At 37.2% G+C, this 26466-nt stretch overlaps 1 long non-coding RNA gene across 5 annotated transcripts in view; it reads right to left on the reverse strand.

Moving 5' to 3' along the window:
• The window catches only part of LOC122117350, a 46088-nt gene that overhangs the window by 13573 nt on the left and 6049 nt on the right, over positions 1–26466 (reverse strand). For 3 of the 5 annotated variants that reach the window (XR_006149119.1, XR_006149123.1, XR_006149121.1), the window contains 3 exons: positions 16257–16301; positions 5954–6003; positions 5287–5566 (listed from right to left, as the gene is read on the reverse strand). This is a non-coding gene — a long non-coding RNA (uncharacterized LOC122117350). Of the gene's footprint in view, positions 1–5286; positions 5567–5953; positions 6004–6512; positions 6735–16256; positions 16302–26466 lie in introns of those variants that run through there. The other 2 variants (XR_006149124.1, XR_006149122.1) reach the window with 2 other exon arrangements.

Below are 26466 nucleotides of genomic sequence, written 5' to 3' on the forward strand. Positions count from 1 at the left end.
GTTTACTGAAACTAAAGTTTATGTCATACACATCTAGAATTTGTATGAGACAAGGAAATTCTCCAAGACAAGTGTCTTCCATGAATATTTAGCAATTCAGGATTAGTTTTGATCTCAATAAGAAGGGTTTCTATGTGGGGAAAGGAATTGCTTTGACTTATAACAGGCATGTATTATTTCTACTCACAATCCATTGACCAAAACCAGTCAGTGACTCTAGAAGAAGAAGATAAAATGGTGAGGAGGAGGAAGTATCACCCTCCATTCATCCATAAAGAAAGGAAAGCTAGTTATGTGGTGGGAACTGCAAATGTCTACCACATTTCTCTTTGAAAGATACACTCAAGCAAAACAAGGGAGTTAATGAACAACAAGTTACAATGAGATCACAGAAAGCAAGGATTTCTCATCATTTAGCTGGATAGGAGTCAGTCCATCTTAAAGCAGGAGGATCCAGGGCTAGAGATAAAATAGCAATTTAAAAGACTGTATGTATGTGCGGATTTAGCAAAATATCATTGCCAGTTAAAATGCATAAAGCCAGAACAAGTACTTAGAAAAACAATGTAACTGCAAACATGATAATTTGAACAAAATTAAGAGTTACATAAAAAAGAAATCATAATTACATTATTGCTAATACACATAATTTACCTAGTCATAATAATACAAACTTTGGCTATTATTTAAAACACAAAATTGGTATATAACTCCAATGGAGTGAAAATGGGTTGTAAGAGAGTCATAATAGTCACATTCAAGAGTTCCACAGCTATAGAATAAGCTGTATGGATCAAATTATTCAGAAATAATTATATCTGTATTAAACATGCACAGACTTTTTCTTATCATTATTCTCTCAATAATATTTTATCAAAACTATTTGCATAGCATGTATTTTATATTAAGTATTACAAGTAATCTAGAGGAAACTCCTCCACATCAAAAAAAAATCAGTAAAACTTTTTACTCTAAATTTTTATGTTTATAAATGTTATATATGTGTGTGTGTGTATATATATATATATATATATATATATGAAGAGAGAAATAGCATACTTGCTTTTTTACTCATCACCAAAGTTTTGAGCTTCTGTTGTTGACTCATATAGACATAGGGAAACAGAACTCCTAAGTTTGGCAAGCAATCCCTCTGTTTCTTTCTAAGAAGTAGAACTAGTCAGTAAATGCATAGGGATAGGAAGATGTGCATAGGTTATACGCAAATACAATGCCATTTTATATAAGGGAGTTGAGCATTTGTAAATTTAGTAACTGATTTTCTGGAACTTTTCTTCCACAAATATTAAGGGATAATTGCATTCATTGGCTCATATAGAAGTGTATTAACTTGATAATTAATGGAAAAGATGTATGGATATTGTATAGTTCCTTGTATTACCCCTACATTCCTTTTTCTGAAGCTGCTTTCTATACCTAGGGTTGAATTGGGACCCATACCTCTACCAAGCTTCCCAATGAGCAGGAATAAAATGAGATCTAGATCCCGAATGACCCATCCACCCCAGTGCTAAGCCTGGTCATGCTAGGTTCTACTTCTCCTCCTGGACTTCAATGGAATGCAATACCATAAGGAGTGGAATAAGTCATTCTGTGAGACAAACACAGCAGGGGACTGGATGTCATGATATTCAAGTATGGATTAGACCTAGAGACACAGGAAGGCACACAGACCACTCTTACTTTTACCTGTGGGTGGTGATAGGCATCACAGCCTGAATGGAAAAGTCCACATGTGAAGGTAATGTAATACTAGGCATCTGCTGTGGTGCTTTATTGATGGCATTACCTTACTTTCCTTTATCCTCAGCCTCCCTTCCCTTAAGCTGATCAAATAACCTATCACATAGGTAAGTCTGTTTTAGAAGATTTGCACTAAGACAGAATATGAAAAAAAAAATAAAGAGAGATGTAAACTTGAAGAAATAAATGCCCCTAGGCAGGGGGATTAGAGTAGAGGGAGGATGAAACAAAAGAGTAATAATTCTCTTAGCAAGTCTTATGATTTCAAATCATGATTCATTACTCTCATAAAATAAAAAAATACTTTACAAAGTTAACACATGGTAACTAACATGCACTTTAGATTGCTTGTGTCTTTTATAAAATTTCCTCAAAGAACAGACAAAAAAGCCCATTAAGTGTTTTATTAGTATTGTAAGAATATGTGACATAAACCTCCAGACTCATAAGCATTATAAAGGTTTTTCTAAAAAGGAGAACAAAAACAATCCCTCTCCTTTTATGAAAAGTGAAAGAAGATGTCACCTTAAGATCGATACCTCCTTGAATCCTGCTTAAAGTACTATCTTAAAATATCAGCAAGGGCACTGTGGCAGAATAGCAATAAGTCAATCTATAGACGCATTTTAATGAATTATGAAGGAGAGAAAACCACCTAAAATAAGAAACCTTTTCATTTTTACATTGAGTATCTTTTGAAAAATGAAACTGAGGGTAGAATTAATGATTTAATTAAACCACATAATGTTTTATTAAAATCAATATGGTCTAGAGTTCCTGCACTACATCAGCTTATCAATAAAACCTCATGTTTGTTTTTGCTAAAGAATTCACATATATTATTAGATGTGTCTATATTGCAGAACCTCTCATTGTTTTCAGGAAATCACATATAGCATTGTCCTCCAAACCTCTTCTGTTAGAACACAAAATTTTACTGAAAGGAAAATTAGGTCATGTTTCAAAACCATGATTTATTCAGCATGGTTTCTACGCTCCACAAGGGGCTCTGTTTTTGCTCTGTTCCGCTTTAATAGCTGCTCAACAGTACAAAACCCACTTAGTGTGGTAGCCATCTGCACTGACACACCAACGATAATTTCTCACTAGCTCTTGTTAGTTCCTTCCCTTGCTTTGGAGTATCTACTATCTCACCCCCAGTTCTCCTAATTCTATATCCAAACTTTATTATTCACTGGAAACAAGAGCCAGTTAAGGGAAGAGGAAAGTGGGTAGGAAAGACCTTCAAGATAATGTATACATGCAGACTCATCTATTTTCATTCGAAGCACTAGGATGAGATGGGAACAGCCCTTGCATAGAAAAGAAGAGCCACAGAAACATGAAACCTAAGAATCAAATTTGATCTAACAAATATATGTGCTCCCTGCCCGACCCGCTTCTGGCCTCACATGGCCTCTCTTACGTGGCTTTTGCTCATAATAGCTAGGACAGCCTGAGACTATAAACCAAGGATCAGCTACAGAAGCTACAGAAACTGGGACTTTGTGCCCTCGCCAGTCCTATTAATATTTTCTCTTTAGTCTATGTATTGCTAGAGGGGAATTTTTCTAGACAAAAGCTGTGTTTTAACCAGAAAGGAGTATCTGTTCCTGTATTGCTGATGTCTAGGTTCACACATCAAAGCCCCTGTTGGCAGGTCATGTTCCCACACCCTCTGAGTCAATGTCTTCCCTGCACACTCATTTCACAGTAAACACACACAGAAGAATGTTCAGTTAAGTCCACTACACAAATGCCTCAGATCAAGCCGATGTTACAAATTCATTTTCTCTATAGTCTTATGTAATGCATTTTTATAACATTTATTTGCTTTAAATTAAAAATGTTTAATACTTGCTGTGCATGATAACTGAAGATACTTGCAAGATAACTTGAAAGATACTAAAGATAATTCAGTCGATTTGCCTTGGGATATGAAATATGCTTTTGACTGTCCATATTACTCTCTTTGCTTACAATCTCTTCAATCAGTTTTCCCTATATCATTTATCTCTTCTGTATTTTCTTCCCAACTGTTTCCATATTCTTACTCTTGCCCTCGTCAATCAACTATAGATTTGCTTTGTTTTTCTCCTTCTGATCGTCACTTACGCTCTTGCAAGGAATACCTAGTAGATTTATAAGCGATCAATGGTTGTCACAATACCAACCTCAAATACAGTGAACATTAAAAGATAGAGAGATATAGATATATAGATATATACACAGTTATGTATGCAATACATACATACATATATAGTTTCACTTAATTATCTTTCCCCTAGATATATGTACATTTAAGCACAGTCTTACAAGCAACTTATGTTTGCATTCGTTAAGAAAGGAAGAAAGAGAAGGAGAGAGGAAATAAAAGGGAAAATAAGACAAGATCTGAAGCTTTCCTCAACAACTCACAACCTCATTTCTTAATTCTCTTTATTCTCTGCCTCACAGGCACCACCCTCTACAAGGCAAGCAGTAGCATAATACATGTTTTTCAGATTTTTCATACTTATATAGACATCCAGAAATAAGATACTATACATATCTTTCTGCCACTTGCTATTTTATTCAACATTAAGGTTTTGAGGAATGGCCATGATGATTTATACCTAGGGAATTATAACTCATAATTTTGGTAAAAATTCCTCCAGTCCTTGTTATGGTCTATTTGCTAAGCACATAGAAACTAGTTCACTTCCCCTTTATACAATCAGTACCTTCATAAATAAATTCACTAAGAAAGAGATGTTATTTTAGAAAACTCATATAAAGACAACATTACAGTTAATTCCAGATTTAAAGCCATAATTAAAGAAAAAAACATTTCTTTTGAAGGCTTGAATAATTTTATGCTCACAACGAGCATTTCCCCAGCTAGCTAAATTAAGGCATTATGAAAGATCAATCCAAGAATACTCCTTGGCTTTGAATCGGTCTCCTTTTCTTATGGATAGAAATCAGGCACATTTTTCTTCCAGAGAATCTCTTGCCAATGTACATTTTCTTCTGTGATAGTTAAATAAATGTCAATAGGCAGGTCAGCTTTCTTAATAACATTTCCTTTACTCATGTGACCTATTTTGGGTGAAGTTTTGCATACAGAGATACTCATAGTTCTTGACACATTTCTAGAAAATACAAAAATAATGTTCCTATCCTTCTAAAGTCATTTACTCCACTCATGTTTAATAGGTAAGACTTCTCCCTGCTCCCCCAAAGCCTCCCTGTTCCTTGATTTTGATGCTTTCAGAAGAAGGAAAATGTTTGAAAATTTTCTTTTTCTTCCATCCCTCCCCCTTATCCCACACTGATTGCTTTAGGAGTCATTTTCAGATAGGACCTACCTGGTTTTCTTATTTGTTTTGATCATTTCAGTGCTCCCTCAAAGCCCACCATTCCACCTAGAATTTTAGTGCAAGCTCATAGGAAGGACTCACACAAATACAGGCTGCATATGTGCATGGATGGGAAGGACAGGGAGCTGGGAACTGGGAGGTGCAGTGTCCTGATACTCACCTGAGTGCCAAGTTCAGGTCCACATTACTGTCAGCCTTTGGCAATCAATCTTTCCCTCCTCTGTTGTTTATGAAACTTCTCACTGTCACACCCAAACGGCCTCTTTTCTTGGTGCTCTTACTTTCCTCCCACTGGCTTAACCACAAAATAAGCAATTCTGGTTATAAATGCCGGCAAGATCGCTGTATGTTATCACTTTTGGAACCATGAAATCTATCCTTTACATCTCAGTAGAAAGTCATGTTACCTTTAAGTATTATAGCATAAAAATAGTCTGTTCCTGATGAGAAAAAGAAAGAGGCAGAGTAAGTAAAATAGGGATTCCACCAAAAATCTTAAAGCACATCTTCCTGTTTAGTTATAAACACTGGCGAATGCATTTTCTCCCAAATGTTTATTGTGTTTTTGTGCCATCTTTTTCCTATCTCAAAATACTTTATTCTATTCCTTCTACAACATGAACTTCAGTGCCCTGAAATGTCCAGAAGAATGTCCATATTGAGAGAAGAATTTCTCATCATGCAATCACCAAATCAGTTCACACCAGATACTTTGCAAAATTCAAAACATGAACCAGAAACACGGCCTTTTGGTCTGGGCACATCACTTGTCCTTTGTATTTTTTCTTTCTAGTTCTTCCAGGGACAAATTGATGAAAATAAATTACCTGTACAGACTCAGTTCATGTCTTGGGATGACATACTTCATTTCTACCATCTGTGCAATAAAAATGAAAATTGCAATTTTGATTATTCATATATAAACATATATATATATATATTATCCTGTAAAATAGTTGTTTAGGCTAATAAGAAATTCCTCAGTCACAAACTGCCTCATTCTAAAAGAATACACACTTTTAATCTACATAAAACCCATGGCAGAAGGTAAGCATATAGCTTAGAATTGCCTATTTCATTCCCTAGTCAAAAGGACATAATTTAGGCATAAAAAGCCTTTTTACATCATCTGTACTTTTACTACTCTCTGTTTGGGTAGCTAAATCATATTGCTCAGAGTGCTTTTAGCATCACACATATAGATGTGTGTGTGTGTGTGTGTGTGTGTGTGTGTGTGTGTGTGTGTGTGTGTGTAAGCGTACATCCATATATGGTCTTGCCGCATATAATCTTTCAGATAGGGTAAGAGATAGTAGCTATGACGTAGAATATATTCAATGGCTAATTATTTGTCACTTTTCAATCACTACATTTCAGATGACCCACCTCCCACATATCTGCCAATCAATTGGACCATTCCACTTCAATTCTTTAATCACAGCTAATGTTATTCTTACTGTTACCATCTTTGCCCTCATCCAGAAACTGTTAGACTAGCCACATCATTTAGTCCAATCCAATGAGCTGTTGAGAAAGCTTCCACTTAGAACAGCGCGTTCATCTTACTGTTCATCATACTGTTTCCCCCGAGGTCTTTTGCTGGGGAGCAGAGGCTAGATGATGAGACAAGTTATACCCAATGAAAAAAGAAAGAGAGTTTACTTATATAATTATGACTACAGATTTTGGAACATAGAGATGACCTGGAATATCCTAGAAGGCCCAGTGGAGTCACACGAACCCTGACTCACAGAAGGCTGACTAATCCACTCTCAGCTAGTTTCCCTCTGCGTACAAAGACAGGCTTAAATTGCAATTTAGTTTGAGGGAGGGGTGCTACTGAGAGTTCTATCTCACAGCTTTTCACTTGCTCACCTGGCACTATCTCACTAGATCCATGGCTAGAACTCAATTGTGTGTCTGTCTATGTGTGCTAGTGTTGAGGCTTGACCTTATGGCCTTGCATTTTCATTTGCTTTTTCACTTATGCCTAGTGTTCTACCACTTGAGCTACACCGCTATTTTCTAGGCTTTTGATTTCTGTCAGCACAGACTAAGATTTGTACACAGATCTTATATTCTTTGGAGACAGGAGCACCTTGTCTAATAAATTTGAGTTCCTGAGGTCAAACTCCAGTATTGCCAAAAATAAACTCATAAGAACAAATGGAAATAATGGGATACAGTTGATACCATACTTGATAGAAATTCATAATCTTAAATTCATGTATTAGGAGATAATTGAAGATTAGTGAGGTAACCCTTCAACTCACGTAGAAGTTCATGTAAAATTTTCAATCAAGCTCTCCTCTTCAAAATGTAAAATTAAGTAATAAAGAAAGAATAAAGAATGGGCTGAAAGGAATATTGTAGATGGGATGATAACAATTAGACTCTCTAAGGAAATGACACTGAGAAATAAATATGCAAGAAATATGAGCCAGAGATAATATTTTTTAAAACACTGACAGCATCTTTTGCTTTCTGTTCCACCCTAGGAGCGAGAAAATTTTCTTAGCAGCTTTAAGAGCAGGTGTATATGTGGAGTGGAAAAATCGTGCATCTCTTGGCTCATGCATCCTCTCTAAGGGATAAAGTCATGGATGATGACAGAGTGTGTCAGGGGAGCTCATTCTCCTGAAAAGCAGAGTCTCTCTATTTTGCTACCTCATTGCCTGTGAGAATCTGCATCTACACTTGGTATTGTAACCCAGATAACTTTGCACCTTGTAGAGCAAAGTCTCAACCTGGCTTCCTACCAGTGGATAAAGGGACTTCCCCCTCATCCACTGGCAGAGATGGCCTTCAGTTCCATTCAAGGCTTTTGTTCCCATTCGTAAGGTTATTTTTTCCTAATTCCCTCTGCCCTGTATACCTTGTTGATAACCTTCCAGATTAAACAGACTATGCAATTCTCCAAGGGCTGACTGACCCCTCACAGTAACAGCACTGTCACCAATGTGGGTCATCCATCCTCACTCAGACTTTCCCTCCTCGCTGCTGTTGTGTAGCTCCACTAATTGTATCCAACTTTCCACCTGACCACTCTTCAGACAGTCTGTCCACACACCCTGTCACATTGCATCATGCCATTTCTGTAGATAGCTCTGACCATTTATTTACTTATTTCTTTCATTTTATTTGTTCAACTCTATGTCTCTTCCACTTTATGAAGATAGACTTTCCATGAGAACAAAGAATTTCTATATCTTGTTCACTACAATATGCTCAAAATTAGTGCCTGACTTCACCCTCTGAATTGCTTCATCTGGCTATACCTGTGGGCTCCATATTACTTCTTTGAATAATAAAACATTAATATAAGCAAAGTGTTTCTCTGAGTTCTATGAGATACTCACAGAAATGAATACAACCTGGTAGGATATCCTGAGAATTCTCAATTCATAGCTACTTGGTTAGAAGCAAAGAGCATAGCCAGAGAGCTATGACTGGCATCGGGAGCAGGGGTGTTCTTGTGGCATTGAGCTCTTCCCCCTAGTGATCTGCCTCATACCACTGCCTCTTACCACTTGCTTGAATGTGAACAAATAATCCTAATATCTGGCATCAGAGATATAATGCTTCGTGGTGTATGAGCAATGGGATAAAACATTTTTTTGTTTCCCCTCTCATCTGCTGTAATGAACTCTGGTTCATTGCCCATTTCAACTCACCCCCCATATTTTGTCCATATTCTGTTGTAGACAGTGTGCTCAGCTCTAGGGACATATCAGGAAAGCAAGACAGGATTGTCTTCTTCAAGGAACTTTCATTGAGGAAACAAATAAGTTCATGAAAATCAGCAAAGTTCAACAAAATAATCAACAATAACCACAACAACAGAAAGCAGATACTTTATCTTGGAAAAGCCAGGTATTATTCTTTCTAAAAAAATCAATATGTGAGTCAGATCAGAAAGGTCATCAGGGTAGCCACTAGAGATCACTGTGACAGGTCCTAAGGTACTACATAAGACCTATTTGGTCAAGATTCTCATATTTATACCTGCTCAAATCCAGCCTTCAGCATTTTCTACAAAATTCTTATTGTGTTACAAGCAGATTTCTGCCATAGTTCGATTATTTGGTGAGGAAATTATTGGTTGATTAAGATATTTCCATTCCAGGATCAAGAAAATGTGGAATATACATAATGGAATTCTATGCCTCCATCAGAAAGAATGATATTGCCCCATTTGTTAGGAAATGGAAAGACTTGGAAAAAATTATATTAAGTGAAGTAAGCCAGGCCCAAAGAAACATAGGTCCCATGGTTTCCTTATTTGCAATAATTAGCATATGTCTGAGACAAGCAGAAAAGATCAGATAAGATAATAAGTGAAATGAACCCCAAGATAAGGACACAAGTGATTTTTTCTTTTTTTGCTATTGTTTCTAACGTATTTATAAGTTACCACATGACTTTTTTTGTTGCTTTGTATGTCTCTCCCCCACAGTATAACCTGTTTTCACTGTATTTGATGTTGGTATAATTTGGGGAGAGGAAGGGAAAAAACAAATTGTTTAAATAGGGATACAGGTTGATCCATTGCAACAATGAGATGTACAAGATGCTATGTTGAAAAACAAACTTTACAATTTAGATGGGGTGGTAGGAGGGTGTAGTTGTGGAGATGGGAGCGAAGGGATGATAGGGGAAAACAAAGGAGGAGGCAACAATGCTTGCTCATTACTTTGCTCATGTAATTGTAACCCCTCTGTATAATATTTTCACAATAAAAAACTCATTTTAAGAAAGAAAGAAAAAAAGGTATTTCCATTCCATTGCTGTCATCTCTTAGGTATCATTTTTAAAATATTTTGACTGTATATTCACCTTTGCTGGAAAACCAAAAATAACACAATAAAATAACACAAGTATTGCTAGATGTTGAACTTTAGGTAGCTTTGAAATCAGCAAATGCCAAAGAGAAAACTCCTTCAAGGAAGCAGCATATAATGAGGGGCTGCAAACTGGTTTCTTGCTGCAAGGGTGGATTTTCTAGGTTAGTCTCCGCTGGGATTTGCGCAACAAGCAGTTCTGGCTGTTGATGTCATGTTCCCGAATGCCCAGGTGCAATCTCCCACAGAGCAGTCTCAAATGGAGCCCATTTAGCATCACTCACCACTGAGAGCAGCGTAAGCTTGCATATGAGGTGTCACTTTCTGCCTAGTGTGGGAAATTCTTCCCAAATGGTCTTTGGTTGGCATCTTGCCCTGCTAAAATCGATGTCGTACAGTCCGTTGAATCTGGGCATGAGGCCAGCTTAGCAGGAGCATAATTCTCATGTGTCAGAGAAAGATGGACACAGGGGAGCTGCATAACATTATCTCTACAGTCACTTACTTACAAACTCTAAATGGCAAAATTATACCAAAGTATGGACATTAGTATTAATGACATTCCCTCTTGCCATTACCTAGAGACAAGATTTGGGGAGACATTATAGAGAAATTCATTCATTGCTTAATTAATCTTTTAAAAAGTATTTAAATTCCCACAATTCATAGATATATGATAATAGAAGGATAGGTAAGATAGGTAGTATAAAGAATGGCACAAGAGATATATAAACATGAACGCAGATATGGGAGAGAAGATATATTGGAGAAATCAGATCACATAGTTATGGAATATAAACAGTCCCATGTACACTGGAGACCCAAGAAAGCTAGTAGCACAGTTCAGTGAAAGAAAACAGGAACTTCAGTGGGTAACTCAGAGGCTAAAGGCCTGAAAACCTAAGTCATTGCTAGTGCAAGTCCCAAAAGTCTGGGGATATTTTCAGAAGTTCAAGCTCAGGAGAAAAGGGATGTCCCAGTTCCAAAAGAGAAACAAGACAGATAAGAAAAGAGTGCTCTTTATGAGCACCCAAATTTATCCAAGAAACACAACTTTCCTTAAAATCTCACATAGATCTAAAGACATTAATTGTTGGGGACATTAACACACCACTATCCCCACTGGATACATCAACCAGGCAAAAACTCAACAGAGAAACCACATATCTAAACAACTGCATAGATCAACTAGACTTAATAGACATCTACCGAATATTTCACCCAGCACCATCAGAACACGTGTTCTTCTCAGCAGCACACGGAACATTCTCCAAAATGGACTACATTTTAGGTCACAAAGCAAATTTGTCCAAATTCAGAAACATTGAAATTATGCCCTGCATTCTCTCAGACCACAAAGCAATAAAATTAGAAATCATCACCAAAAGCCACCAAAGAAAATCCTGTAACACATGGAGGCTGAACAACATACTGTTAAACCACCAGTGGGCAATGGAAGAGATTAGAAAGGAAATTCAAGTGTTCATGATATTAACAACAATGAACATACAAGTTACCAGCTCCTCTGTGACATAACAAAGGCAATACTCAGAGGCAAGTTTATATTTCTGAGTTCCGACATCAACGAATTGGAGAGATCTGAAACAAACAATTTAATGAGGCACCTGAAGCTCCTTGAAAAAGAGCAACAAGCAAAACCCCAATCCAGTAGATGGAAAGAAATCATTAAAAGTAAATCATAATTAAATGATTTACAGTCCAAAAAAAAAAAGAACCAACAAAACAAAGAGTTGCTTCCTCAAAAAAATCAACAAAATTAACAGACCCTTAGCAAATCTTCTCAGAAAAAGAAGAGAACCACCCAAATAAACAAACTCAGAGATGAGAATGGAAACCACCACAGAAAAAAAACAAGATTCAGGACATTATGAAGGAATACTTCTCAAACTTTTAAGTACTAAGTTTGGGAATCTGGTAAGAAATGGACGAATTTCTAGCAAATATTAACATCCCCACACTAAACCAAGATGATTTAATCCAACTTAACAAACCCATATCAAGCATCAAAATAGAAACAACAATACAAGACCTCCCATCCAAGAAAAGCTCAGGACCAGATGGATTTACAGCTGAATTCTACAAGGCCTTCAAAGCAGAACACATATGAATACTCCTCCAACTTTTCAATGAAATTGAACATGAAAGTTCACTGCCAAACTCTTTCTATGAAGCCATCATAACCCTCATCCCCAAACCAGGTAAGGACTCATCAAAGAAAAAGAACTATAGAACCATTTCTTTGATGAACATCAATGCAAAACTTCTCAATATTTTGACCAACCAACTTGACAAGTAATGAAAAAAAATCATACACCGTGATCAAACAGGATTCCTTTCAGGGATGCAAAACTGGTTCAATATACGCAAATGAATTAATATAATTCATCAAGGATAAGAATCACATGATTATCTCAATAGATGCAGAAAAAGCATTTGACAAGATCGAATATCCTTCATGATGAAGGTTCTGGAAAAACTAGGAATCCATGGAACATTCCTCAATACAATAAAGGCTGTATATGACAAACCTACAGCCAGCATTATACTTAATGGTAAAGCTAAAACCATTTCCTCTAAATTCAGGAACAAGACAAGGATGTTCACTCTCTCCATTCTCTTCAATCTAGTATTAGAATGCCTAGCTAGAGCAATAAGACAAGATGCAAACAAAAGGGATCCAAATAGGAAAAGATGAAATAAAACTCTCCTTTGCAGATAACATGGTCTTGTATTTAAAGAACTTCATGGAGTCCACACCCAAGTTACTCGAGCTGATCTGAAACTCTGGAAAAGAAGCACAGTATAAAATTAACCCTCAAAAATCAATGGCTTTTCTGAATGTCAACAATGAGAAGAGTGCGGCTGAAATCAGGAAAGCAACTCTTTTTGTAATAGCCCCACAAATAATAAAATACCTAGGAGTTAACAAAAGAAGCGAAGAACCTCTATGATGAAAACTTTTAAAAACCTGAAAAAGGAAATTAAAGCAGAACTAAGGAAGTGGGAAAACCTCCCATGCTCCTGGAAGGATTAACATCATACAAAAGGCAATAATGCCAAAGGCTATGTACAAATTCAATGTGATACCTATGAATATCCCAACCTCATTCTTCAAGGAAATAGAAGAGGCAATCCAAGAATTCAAATGGAACAATAAGAGACCCAGAATAGCAAAAACGATCCTTAGCAGAAAGAACAGTGCTGGAGGAATATCAATACAAAATTTCAAACTCTACTACAAAGCCATAGTAATCAAAACAGCTTGGTACTGGCACAAGAACAGACTTCAGGACCAATGGAATAGAACTGAAGACCCAGAAATGAACCCACAAACCTATAGCCACCTAATATTTGATAAGGGAGCCAAAATTTGGAATGGAAGAAAGACAGCCTCTTCAGTAAATGGTGATGGCAAAACTGGCTTAACATCTTAGAAAACTAAAGCTAGATTCTTATCTATCACTCTGTACCAAAATCAATCCAAATTGATCAAAGACCTCAAAGTCAAAGCAGACACTCTGAAAACATTACAAAAAGAAACTCTAGGGCTCCTTGGCACAGGACAAAATTTTCTTCATAAAGGCTCAGAAACACAACAAACCAAAGAAAGGTTGGACAAATGGGATTGCATGAAACTGCAGAACTTCTGCATGGCAAAGGACATAGCAAGCAAGATCAATAGAAAGCTCACCAATTGGAAGAAGATCTTCACTAGCCATATAACAGACAAGGGTCTCATATCTAAAATATACTTAGAACTCAAAAAATTAAATCCCTCAACAACAAATCCTCAAAGAAACAATCTCCCAATTCATAAGTGGGCTAAAGACTTAAAAAGAATCTTCTCTGAAGAGGAAATAAGACTGGCCAGTAGACACATGAAAAAATGTTCAACTTCTGTAGCCATAAAAGAAATCCAAATCAAAAAAACATTGAGATTACACCTCACCCCAGTTAGAATGTCTATAATCAAGAACTCTAATAACAACAGATGCTGGAGGGAATGTAGCCAAATGGGAAGCCCACTGCATTGTTGGTGGGAGTGTAAACTTGTTCAGCCACTTTGGAAAGTAGTATGGAGATTCCTCAAAAGACTCCACATAGAGCTCCCCTATGACCCAGAAATTCCACTTTGGGGCATTTACCCAAATGATCACAAACAAGGCCATACTAAAGCTACCAGCCCAACTATGCTTATTGAAGCATTATTCACCATAGCTAAGATATGGAACCAACCCAGATGCCTCTTCAATGGATCAAGAAAATGTGGTATATATGCACAATGTAATTCTATGTCTCCATCAGAAAGAATGACATCGCCCCATTTGTTAGGAAATGGAAAGACTTGGAAAAAAATATATTAAATGAAGTAAGCCAGGCCCAAAGAAACATAGGTCCCATAGTTTCCCTTATTTGCAATAACTAGTATATGTCTAGGACAAGTAGAAAAGCCAAAAGCTATGTACATATGATCATATAAGATGGTGCTAAGCAAAATGAACCCCAAAGTAGGGACACAAGAGGTTTTTATCTTTCTTGCTGTTGTTTTTAATGTACTTATAATGTACTGTGTGATTTTTTTTGTTTCTTTTGTATGTTCTACCACCATGGTATAACCGCTGTTTTCATTGTATTTGATGTCGGTGCCCTGCATCTTGTATATACATTTTTCTAATTTGGGGAGGGGAAGGGAAATACCAAAATGTTGAAATAAGGATACAGGTTGACCCATTGTAACAATGACAGGTAAAAGACACTATGTTGAAAACGAACTTTACAACTTTAATGCGGAGGAGGGAGGAGTTGGGGAGGTGGGTAGGGAAGGGATAGTAGGGGAAAAAACAAAGGAGGGGGTAACAATGCTCAATAGGAAATTGACTCATTACCTTACTCATGTAACTGTAATCCCTCTGTACAGTATCTTTACAATAGAAAATATATATTTAAACAAAGAGATAAAGAGAGGGGAAGAAGAGGATTGGGATGTGGAAAAGAAGGCATGTATTCCCTCTGCCTTTTGATTCTGAGTCCTCAGTTGATTAGGTGCCACACTTATCCACCTAATATTGAGGGCAGATTGTTTCTATTTCAACCATAAATTCAAATGCTAATCACCTATGGGAACATCCTTACAAACAGACTCAGAAATAATGTAATTCTAGCTTTCTAGGTTAACCCACTCCAACTGGCACCTAAAATAACCCATCACAATAAGATGCTTCGTGTATAAGGCATGTATAAGACCACTGAAGGTCAAATGTGTTGTCCAAACCACATTTATTTCCTCTTCCACCCAAGAATGGAGCTTCTACTGACTACACAATTCTGTGTTGTGGCCTTGGAAAACACCTTGTTGATGCTATTAAGTGCCTATGTATTCTCCAATACATATACTTCCTTAAGATTAAGAAGTTAGTAACATTTATTCAACTCACAGGATTCAAGAGAAATAACTGAGTACATTGTTAAGAATCAACCTAGAGATGCAAGAATATTAATCCAGGTTCAATGTTTTATATCCTGTCCCCATGCTATTTCAACGGTGTCTATATTGAACTATTTCACCCATCCACCTAATGAAATAATTATGTTTACTCTATAACTTCCTACGTTCAAAGGGGACTTGAATTGGCTGTAATGTAGGGACTTGTAACCTAATGATGGATAAATGCACAAAAGCCTTGTAACAGGAAGATATAAAGTATGTGGACCTGTCATAATTCAACAAAAACTTTAAGCTCATGAAATTTCTAGAAACTGAGAAAAAATGATACATAATGATTGCTATGACCTATATTTTTCACACTTTAAAATGCTTAAAAATCTTGGGAAAAAAATCTGTGTCCTAAACCATATAATAGATTTTCTCTTCAAATTTTTGTAAAAGCCAGGTAAAATGGCAATTGTCTGTAGTCCAAGTTTCTCTAGGAGGTGTAGATAAAAATAGTTTTTAAACCCCAAAGTTCAAGACTAGCTTGGGAAATCAAGTAAGAACAAAACAAAAGAAATATCAAACAAAATAAAAAATTCTATACAGCTTTGCACTGGACAACAGCTGGCTTGCCAATCACTGGGCTCATAGATTACAATGCTGCTGAAAGGTTGCTGTTTCCTAGTAATGCAGTAATCATTTTATTGCCATTTATTTTCATAACTTGACTTTATATAAGTCATATTTATTAGTATATACTGGTGATACAAGGAGTTTTACAGTAAAATTGTCATAGATTCTCTAATAAGCCACTTTCATGTAGGAAGTATTGCTTACCTATTTGTGGTGCTGTTTCTATAAATAAACCAACTTCACTCTCACCTGTGTAAAAACAACACATACATCTTATACAATATACAATTGTAATGGTTATAAATGCCTATGTTGTTAGTTTGTTATATACTATACTATATCTTCTACCATTTTAATTTTTTTAATTGGAGGGGAAGAATCAAATCCAGGGTTTTGCACATGATCAAAAAGCACTGTACCCATTCCTGCCCCTGTTTTATTTTATTTTTTAATTTTTTATTGTGAAAATACTGTACAGAGGGGTTACAATTACATGGGTAAGGTAATGAGTACATTTCTTATCAAACATTGTTTCCTCCTTCTTTGTTTCCCCTTCCCACCCCTTCCCTTCTCCCCCCCTCCCAAATTTGTAAAGTTCGTTTTTTGACATAACATCTTGTACATCTCATTGTTGCAATGGGTCCACCTGTATCCCTATTTAAACAATTTTTTTTTGCCCTTCCCCTCCACAAATTTACCAACATCAAATACAATTAAAGCAGGAGTTATACCGTGGGGGAGGGACATACAAAGCAACAAAGAAATCATCTTATAAATATGTTAGAAACAATTGCAAGAAAGAAAAAAACGTTTGAATCCTTATCTTGGGGTTCATTTCACCTAACATCAACTTATCTGACCTTTTCTGCTTGTCTCAGACACATACTAGTTATTACAAATAAGGGAAACCATGGGACCTATGTTTCTTTAGGCCTGGCTTACTTCACTGAATATAATTTTTCCAAGTCTTTCCATTTCCTAACAAATGGCCTGCCCCTATTTTAATGTATATTCCTATTTGTTTAAAAAATTACTGTAGGACTGGGAAGGTGGCTCAATGGTAGAGCACTTGCCTTGTATGCATGAGGCCCTGGGTTCAATTCCTCAGCACCACATAAGCAAAAAAGAAAAAACCGGAAGTGGTGCTGTGGCTCCAGTGGTAGAGCGCTAGCCTTGAGCTGAAGAGCTGAGGGACAGCGCGCAGGCCCCGAGTTCAGGCCCCACTAACGGACCAAAAAAAAAAAATTACTGTAAAATATGATCTCATCTCTATGTTACTCTAGCATGAGCCTCATACCTCTCTCTCATGGCATTAAAAGGCCACATCAAATGATTGGCCTACACCAGCTAGATTTGTAAATGCTCTATGATGTCCACACAATGGTGAAAACATCTAACACAACTTTTCTCAGAACAGATTCCCACTTAAGCAGTGCACACATTTCATATCAATTTTCAAAAAGTTACACATGTGATTATTGCGAACAAATCAAATTTGTTCCCAAAAACATTCCAAGGTAATGTTGGTAGTAATTTAAAGAAAATTTAAATTGTTTATGGCTTTAATATTAATGTGGATATAATCTCATTTATAGATTTTTACTTTTCATGATAATAAGCCTATTCAGAATAGGTAATGACTACAGTGTTTTCTTAATTCTCTCCAGCAAAAATTCCCTTAGGAATTATCCCTCTTACTCCATGTATTATCAACACACTATAAACTTCCACTGCATAGCGGTAGGAACCTATACCAAATTAGACTAATGGGGCTCAACTCTCAAGAATTTGAATTTGAAGAAAACACATCATGGATAAATTAATTAGATGCCCATATTATCCTTCTGTCTCTCTGTTTCTCTCTCTCTTACCCTCTCTCTACCCATGTGAATTCTAACTTAGAGGAGAAAAACTGGCATTTTTGTTTATACATTTTAACAAATCTTAACAGAAAGAATTGACTATTTAAAACATCTTCAAAGGTTTTGGAAGAAGTTAAAAAGTTTGGAAAACAAGTAATAATAGATTGTGAAGTGCACTGAATATGTCCACCGTCTGATCATAAATTTAATGGTTAGAGATCTTGGCAGGAAAAAATTGTAAAGTGCAAAATGAGTTCCAGCTGTATATTCCCTACTTATTAAAGGGCTAAGAGGACACTATGTTCACATCTCACACGTCCTTTGCTTATGATAAATAAGAACACTTATAGGGATTCAGACTTCATAGAATGTGTACCTATAATTCTAATCATGACAGCTGAATGGAAAACTCTGAGATCTTATGTTACTTTTTACATCTGTCCACAGATATGCATGACTGTACTACCAGCCACATGAGAACTAGAGATCAAGGCGGGGTTGTATTTAGACCAGCCTGGCAGAGTTGGAAATACTTCTTTTTTTTTTCGGGGGGGGGGGGGGTCCAGTCATAGGGCCTGAACTCTGGGCCTGGGTGCTGTCCCTCAGCCCTTGAGCTCAAGGCTAGCGCTCTACCACTTGAGCCACAGTGCCACTTCGGCTTTTTTTTTCTTTTTGCTTATGTGGTGCTGAGGAATTGAACCCAGGGCCTCATGCATGCAACGCAAGCGCTCTACCACTGAGCCATCTTCCTAGCCACGGGTTGGAAATACTTCTATCTCAGCAAACAAGCTGAAAATGATGGCACTTTTTAAAAAATGATACCATGTACTGAATGGAATAAGTAGACAAAATAGGAGTCAGAACTAATCTGAAAAAAATATGTTTAAAAAAAAAAGAAAAGAAAACAGCTGTGGCTCCAGCAGCAGCATGCCTGCTTAGAAAGCAAATACATGATAACTAGTTCAAGTCCCCAAAGCATCAAAAATATTACTTACTTTTTAAAATTTTACTATCTTTAAGTAGTTGTACAAAGAAGTTCCCATTCTACAAAACAGTATAAGAGTACTAAGTGTCTGACACCATTGTCACCCATCACTCCTACCCCATCCCTTCTCTCACTTTTCTTTTCTTTTCTTTTTTAATTAAGATTAGGTGATTACATAAATCTCACATATTTCACAGTATTATTGAATAGTGATACTTAGTTAAAGTCACAAACACATTTTAACCTTCACAAGGCAAATTGTCATCATCATGGTCTATAAAGTTTATGATTACAAGTTCAAGTCTCCAAAGCATCAAAAATATTACTTAAGTAATTAATTAAAATGAAACTAAGATTGTCTGGAATTCAAGAGAAATGCTGATTAATAAAATCTAATAGCTGACTTCACTGTAAAAAAACACCTTTGTACTAAATTTGGCCTTGTGTTTAGATCTACTAAATTAATTAATTAGTCAGAATACTGACTAATTAATAGCATTTGGAAACTAAATTAAACCAAAAATATTAGGAGAGTCTGTGCCCTCAGTCATTCTTAGTTGCTTGATATACAATGTTACATATTATAAATATAAATCCCAGGACAGCTATATATAAACAAACTTTATAAATCTGAGTGTGCAAAGCTAGTATACACATTGCCATGTCTATCAGATACCATTTTCATTATGGTAAATTTTAACAAAGATTGAGACATCTTAGGTATTAAGCATATGTAATAAGTGAGGAACTTTTGGGGGACAGAATGACTTGAAAACAAATCAGATGGAGGGTGGATATCACTTTAATACAAAACCTACCCTTATTTTCTAATGAACATTACTGCCCCCTTTGAAAAGCCAACAATGCCTTTCAAAACTTTGGGAGGAGGGAGGGAAACTAAATGCATTGCATTGAGTACAGAGTTAGAAAATCTTAGGCTTGTTTAAGCATCCAAACATAAAGTGAGCAAACATTACAGATCTTGTCTTAGGAAAGAAATCACAGCACACACATAACTCTGATATGACATTTGTAATTCTCTCGCTACATTTTGAACACCTTATTTCTGAAAAAGGAAGATTGATTCCAAGTCTAGGAATTAGTGGTGGTGAGTGAAATAGGCAACATTTGAAACCTTCACATGCCTAAACACTGTATTTTAAGCAAATGTGGCTTAAAATAAAAGCCCTAACTAAATCTTGAATAGAATCTATCTACAGTGGTGACAAGAACCAGATGAATTTTATCTTCACATCTGTCTCCATCAACATACTCAAAGCTCTAGTAAGTATACCAGCAAGGCAATATTGGGCTTGCTGTGGATATGTAGCTTTTAAAGAGCTCCACATTCTCTTCAGCACTGAAGTCATTCCTGATAAACAGTCTGGAACATTATGTTTTCATCTGCTATGAAAACATAATTTCAAAAACAACTCTGAGAGCCATGCACTAGTGGCTCACACTTTTTACCCTAGGTACTGGTGAAGCTGCAATCAGAATGTTGCAGTTCAAAATCACTGAAGTAGAAATGTCCTTGAGAAATTTATCTCTAATTAAATAACAAAATTCTGGACTGGAGACACGGTTTCCATGGTAGAGCACCATTCAAGCAAAAGCCCAAATTCCCAAGTTCAATCCTTAAACCAGAATAAAATAAAATAAAACAACTATTGATATTTCAACCTGATGATTATTCTAAGCCTACTCATATGGACATTCTATGTCTGTACCTTTTAATATTTTTTTTGTCGGTCATGGGGCTTGAACTCTGGGCCTGGCTCCTGTCCCTCTGCTCCTCAGCTCAAGGCACGAGTGCTCTAACACTTGATCCACAGTGCCACTTCCAGTTTTCTGAGTGGTTTATGGGAGATAAGAGTCTCACAGGCTTTCCTGCCCGGGCTGGCTTTGAACCATGATCCTCAAATCTCAGCCTCTTGAGTAGCTAGGATTACAGGTATCAGCCACCAGCTCCTGGCTTGCACCCTTTAATTTTCTAACCAATCAGATAATATGCAAACATAGGTAGTGAGCATGCCCACAAATGTAAAATAATATAATAATAACTAGAAATAACTAAAACACCCTTATAAGCATACCTACTTGAAAAATATATTTTCATGGTATTAGTATAGGTACTTTATTCCTTATTATTATTGTATGGTATTCTCCAAGAAATTCTTTGAACTTTTCAGAAGTTATTTTAATTAAAATATGGAAAGAATTATACTATCAAAACAAACACACTAACAGTATGATATGGTATTCAAACAAGTGTGGTCAGGTAGACCTTCTAGTCAATAGGTTCTATTCTATTGCAGAATATATAATAAGATTTTGGTTATTTGGAATCTTATGCCAACTCCAATACCCAATAAGGATTAAACTTTATTTCTGCATCTAAATTAACAACTGAGAAGCCTCCAGTTCAGAGCTGTTTCTTGGCTTGCTTTAGGTATGGTTACAAAGGAATAAATAACATGGAAAAGAGAGGTTGAAGATTATTTATTAATACATGTTGCTACTAATGTAGAAATTTCTTTGTTACTTCCCTCCCTTGTTCTTCCTTCCTTCCCCTGTCTCATCCTCCCCTCTCCCTACTAGGATTCAAGGAGAATCCTAGGACAGAGTGACTAATGTAAAGCACACAATGTTACAAAACCACTAGGAGAATTGTCTAACAAACTTCCTTGAAATGAGGTTACTAAACTTAGTAAGAAATGAATGTCCAAGTGAAAAAAAGCAAGATCAGATGTAAGGCACACATGCAGAATTATTTAAGGATAAACTTCAGTCAATAATAATGTAGCATTCAGCGAAGAACAGGTCTAGAGGTTGTGTGGGAAGCAGTGAAACTGGCATTCAGGAGCCATCACTTGCCAGATGGTTGCTTAATTCATTCTTGTCAGTGAGTTTCAGATATTGAATTAGAGGAGGAGAGGCAAAAGCAATCTTTTTTTCTATAGTCAAGAATGTACATTTAGTCTAACTCATAATACATAAGTGCTAAAGTGGTGTCTGGGTTTGAAAAAGATAAAAACTTACTTGCATTTGTGAATGTTTCAAGGAAACCAGCTCCTAGAGTCAAACTTGTTCATATATGAGGAAATAACACTGCGCAGTAATTGCCTCTCTCCCATGTTGAAGGGAACATGAGGGCACAGCGAGCTAGTAAGCTACAGAATTCGCAGGTCAGGAGTCTTCCTTTCCAAAGCCACTTACCAACAGAGAGGGAAAGAACTGTCCCAGAAAAGGTTGATTAGGTCCTGTGTCTGGCTGCCTTGTGAGCAAGCCCCCTTGAGAAGAATTAAAATTACCTTAACATTTGAAGAAATTAAGCTGCCTGAGGACAAGATTAAATGGAACAAATGTTTCTTTGGGGGAGGGGGGAGTTGAGGGGGCAGAGGGCAAACAAGCTACCCAACTCTCATTCTTCAAGGCTAAAATACTCACAACAAAGAGGAAGAATACAAGCCTTCTCTCCTGTACACACTCCTCAGCACACATATTCACATGTATACTCACACAATCACACTCACGCGCACCACACACGTGTACACACATGTGTACACACACTCAAGTGCACACACATTCAACATTTCCCAAACGAAACCCAGATGAGATCGTCCCAGAGTTGCTGTAAGCAAACTGTGTCTGAAGCTCATATTCTTGTACCTCTTCAACCTGACAGTATCTTTTCACCCAGGAGTTTAATTTAAACTCTGTCCTAATTGCACATCACAGTTACACATACACATAGGCACACAGACACAAACTGTAATAATAATGCTGTTCTCATGAACCCCACACAGAGCTTATTTAGGTCACCGAGATCCTATGGGATCTGGTGTTGTTTACTCTCTGGGTGCTCAGACTTGATTTTCTCTAGAAAGGGCTGCCTGGAACCATGCTCCTTCTAAAATGGATTTTCTTTTCCCAAAGGCCTTTTCCAAGAGTGAGCAGATAGATTCCCACTCAGTGACCAAAATCAAGCCTGTCTGACAATACATCTCTGCTAAATGAGGCTTGATGCAGTTGGAGAATCGTACATGTGGCAATGCCATACACAGGCAAGCCATTTCAGAAATGTGGGTTTTGAAGTCTTTTCTCGTCCTCGCTGCAGTTGCAGTGATTACAAGATGGGCTGGAGAACAAAGGCTCAGCAGAAATATCTGTACACTTCCCTCAAACCCAGCTGTGTGCCCTTGATATCTTGAAACTGGCACTTCAATGAGCTCTCAGAGCGATGCATGAAATATAAGACCAGAAGCATCTATTTATTAAGCTTGGTCACTAAATTAATCTTTCCCTCCGGCCAGTTCTGAAGTGGAGTTAATGAGGATGAAGCAGAAGCTGAGCCGGGACATATTTAGCCACAGGCTGAACCTCAAGCCGTCATTCCCTGGCAAAAAAAAAAAATCAGGACAGCTCCCTCCTGCCATCAAAACGGCAAGAAGAGACCTACTAGCAAAGGCAACTCCCTCCCTCCACTCCTACCTCTGTTCATAATACAGAGAGAAAGCCTAGCTATGAGATTGCTCCAGCTCAGAGCTGGCCTTCCAGGGCTGCAGCCTCCCCGCGATGGTTGGACTTCTTTATTTATAAGTCGGTCACCTATTTATTGAGCCCCTCTCTTCCATGCCATGTACTGAAGATGGAGCAGTAAGGAAAGCAAAGTCTCCTCTCTCAGAAAACCCCCAAGTGCAAGGGAGTTAAACAGACTCCCACTCCAGCTAAACCCTAACAAACCCCAGAGTGAAATGCTACACATACCTTTCAAAAACTCAGAAGAAAGAAAGATGCCCAGAGGGTCAAATCAAATCAAGATAATCTCCCTAATAACTTATGGTGAAGTATTTCTTTGAGGGAACACAGGATATTATGGGATTCAAATTATGTAGGCCCTGAGATGCCAGAGAAACTTGCAAAGAGACACAAATCACAGCATCCCAATGGCTGGGAAAATGCTGGACATATTACTTAATATCTCTAAGCCTTGGTGTTTTCTCACTAGGCAGCAAATGGGTTGAAATAAGAATTCAATTACGGTCTATTCCAGTTACCAGGAGTGAATCTTGGCCCAGGGAATGCTCATCAGATGCATAACAAATAAACACATGTGCCAGAAAGTTGACTCCTTTGCAGAGGTAGATACTATTGTTATCACTATTTTAGAGGTGAGAAAAATGAAGCTAAGGAGACCTAAGGAAATTGTTTCATTTGTGTAACTGGTAAGGAAGTGAGTTGATGCTCATTTCAGGGTTGACTCCAAAGTCAAGCAATTAAGTCACTTTAATTAACACACACACACACACACACACACACACACACACACACACACACACGGGTGGGGGAGAGGGAGTGTCTAACTACAAGCCATGTTCCACCTTCTCAGGTAGAAGCCACCACCTTAACCTGCCATTACTATTTCACTGTGCTTTGAGAGGGCCATCAGGAGGCACCATCCCATTTTGGCCTTTTCCTGCTCTTCTTCACAAACAAACAAGATGCAACCTGAAAGCGTTATTTAGAAAAAATTGGCTGGAAGGAGCATAGTTGGGGAGAGATTCCTATTACTCTGTTCAGTTTATCACACACAAACACACCGTGACAGATCAGGTCCCATGATAGGAGCGGCCTGTGAGGTGCATCACACACTGTCACTTATCTCCATAGAAAAGCCATCTCCAGAAAGATGATGAGAACTTCAACAAATCAGCGAAGTGCAAAGTGGAATAAGTTCAATAAGATTGTAAAACAAAAATTCTTGCAAGGTATTATATATTCCATTCCTAGAAAGAATTAGAATTTAAAAGGAAAATTATATATAATACATGTAAATTGGTCAGTTACATATGTACTAAAGGGAGAAATACCAAGAATTAGTTAATTTAATGATAATACAACAATGATGTCAATATTTTAAGAAAACTGAAAATAGAAAAAAAGTATCTGAAAAAGGTCAGTGAAGCTTATGTGCCTGGTATTTTTCTGTACTGAAAATACAAGGGTGAACAAAGCAAATGAAATATATAGTAATAATAACATTGTAAAACAACATCCTTTTACTGTAAACACGAAGAATTATGCCCATGGTTTTGTTTTGATTCTTGCTTAAATGTAAGTATATGAAAGCATGCTTCTTTATTGGTTATATGTTAAGTAAATCTTAACCCCTTCAGAGTGATAAGGAAAGGGAGAAAAGAGCCACAATTTAGGTGAACAATCTAGTCTTTCAGGTGAGACTTGGAGGTGGGTGTAGGAGGGAAACAATGTTTTCTCAGTTTTACCTACTGAAAACACACACACACACACACACACACACACACACATTGACTACTGGGAAGGTAATTTCACTATTATCATTTTAAATAAACCACCTGCTACTGCTTTCTTTTTAAAAAAGCACATAATACATTTCAAAGTCAGATAGAAATAGTGTGTATAGTCTGAATTACTGCTCCTTCTATTAGCATGTATAATCAAGAGTTTACTGTGTGTATTCAATCAAAGCCAGCCCCAAGCAAGTCCTAAAATACAGCAATTGCAGGGTTTCCTCCCACTCCTGCTCCAATTAATGGATCCTGATGGAGAAAGGGTGTTGGAAGGCTGCAGTGTAATTCTTATTGTGGAGGTAAATCTAAAAAGGTGCAACACTTCTAATAGGAGAAATGAGCAAGAGTAGCTTCCCATACGGCACCCAAGAAGAAGGGCTCCTTTTTTTGGAAGAAGGAAGATGAGACTAGAGCAAGAAAATGAGACCTGATTCATTATTCTTTACTTCTAAAAAGGGGATTCCAGAGCGCTGTGACCACAGGCCATTCCAAAACAGTACTTAACCAAATAAGGCTTCTGAAGCTACAATAAAAGATAACAAATGAGGGGGAGAGAGAGAGAGAGAGAGAGAGAGAGAGAGAGAAAGGGGTGGGGAGAGAGGGAGAGGAGAGAGAGAGAGAAAGGGGTGGGGAGAGAGGGAGAGGAGAGAGAGAGAGGCAGGCTATAAGGACTGTCAGAGCTCTGTGGAAGGAAGGACCCCATTATACTTGCAGTTTCTGAAGTGGCCCTCCTCTTATCCTCATTTCAAAAGAAAGCCCCTCTGTTCACCTTCTCATTAAAATAACCTCTCCAGAAAAGAAAAAAAAAATGCTGAGACCACACAAAGCAGGACATTCATCACTAGGGCAACCCGTGTTCTCAATGAAAGCTGGCTAGCACAAAAGGTTCGCTTAAGGCTTTGCAGGGAAGCTGGTTGTCTATGGCCTGCCTTGCTGCCTTGCTGTATTTCAGCTTTAACTTCGATGGGAAACATGTTTTAGATTTGGCCTGCTTGCACTAGAAATATTTATGAAGAATGAAATCATCTTTTAATTTAACATTACCTTTTAAAATAGATAAATTATTGGGTGAGTGGCTCTTAGCATCCAATTTTACTTAGTAATACACTATTATCAGCTACAATGTGTTCCGAATTTCACCATCAAATTACAAAAAAATAAATAGAATCAATGTGACTAATTTTCTTCAAGATAGCCTAGACACTAAATCTGCAAAGACCATTCAGAATACTCTT

This window comes from Dipodomys spectabilis, unplaced genomic scaffold, assembly GCF_019054845.1.
Source record: "Dipodomys spectabilis isolate Male_0828 unplaced genomic scaffold, ASM1905484v1 ptg000140l, whole genome shotgun sequence".
Classification (NCBI taxonomy): domain Eukaryota; kingdom Metazoa; phylum Chordata; class Mammalia; order Rodentia; family Heteromyidae; genus Dipodomys; species Dipodomys spectabilis.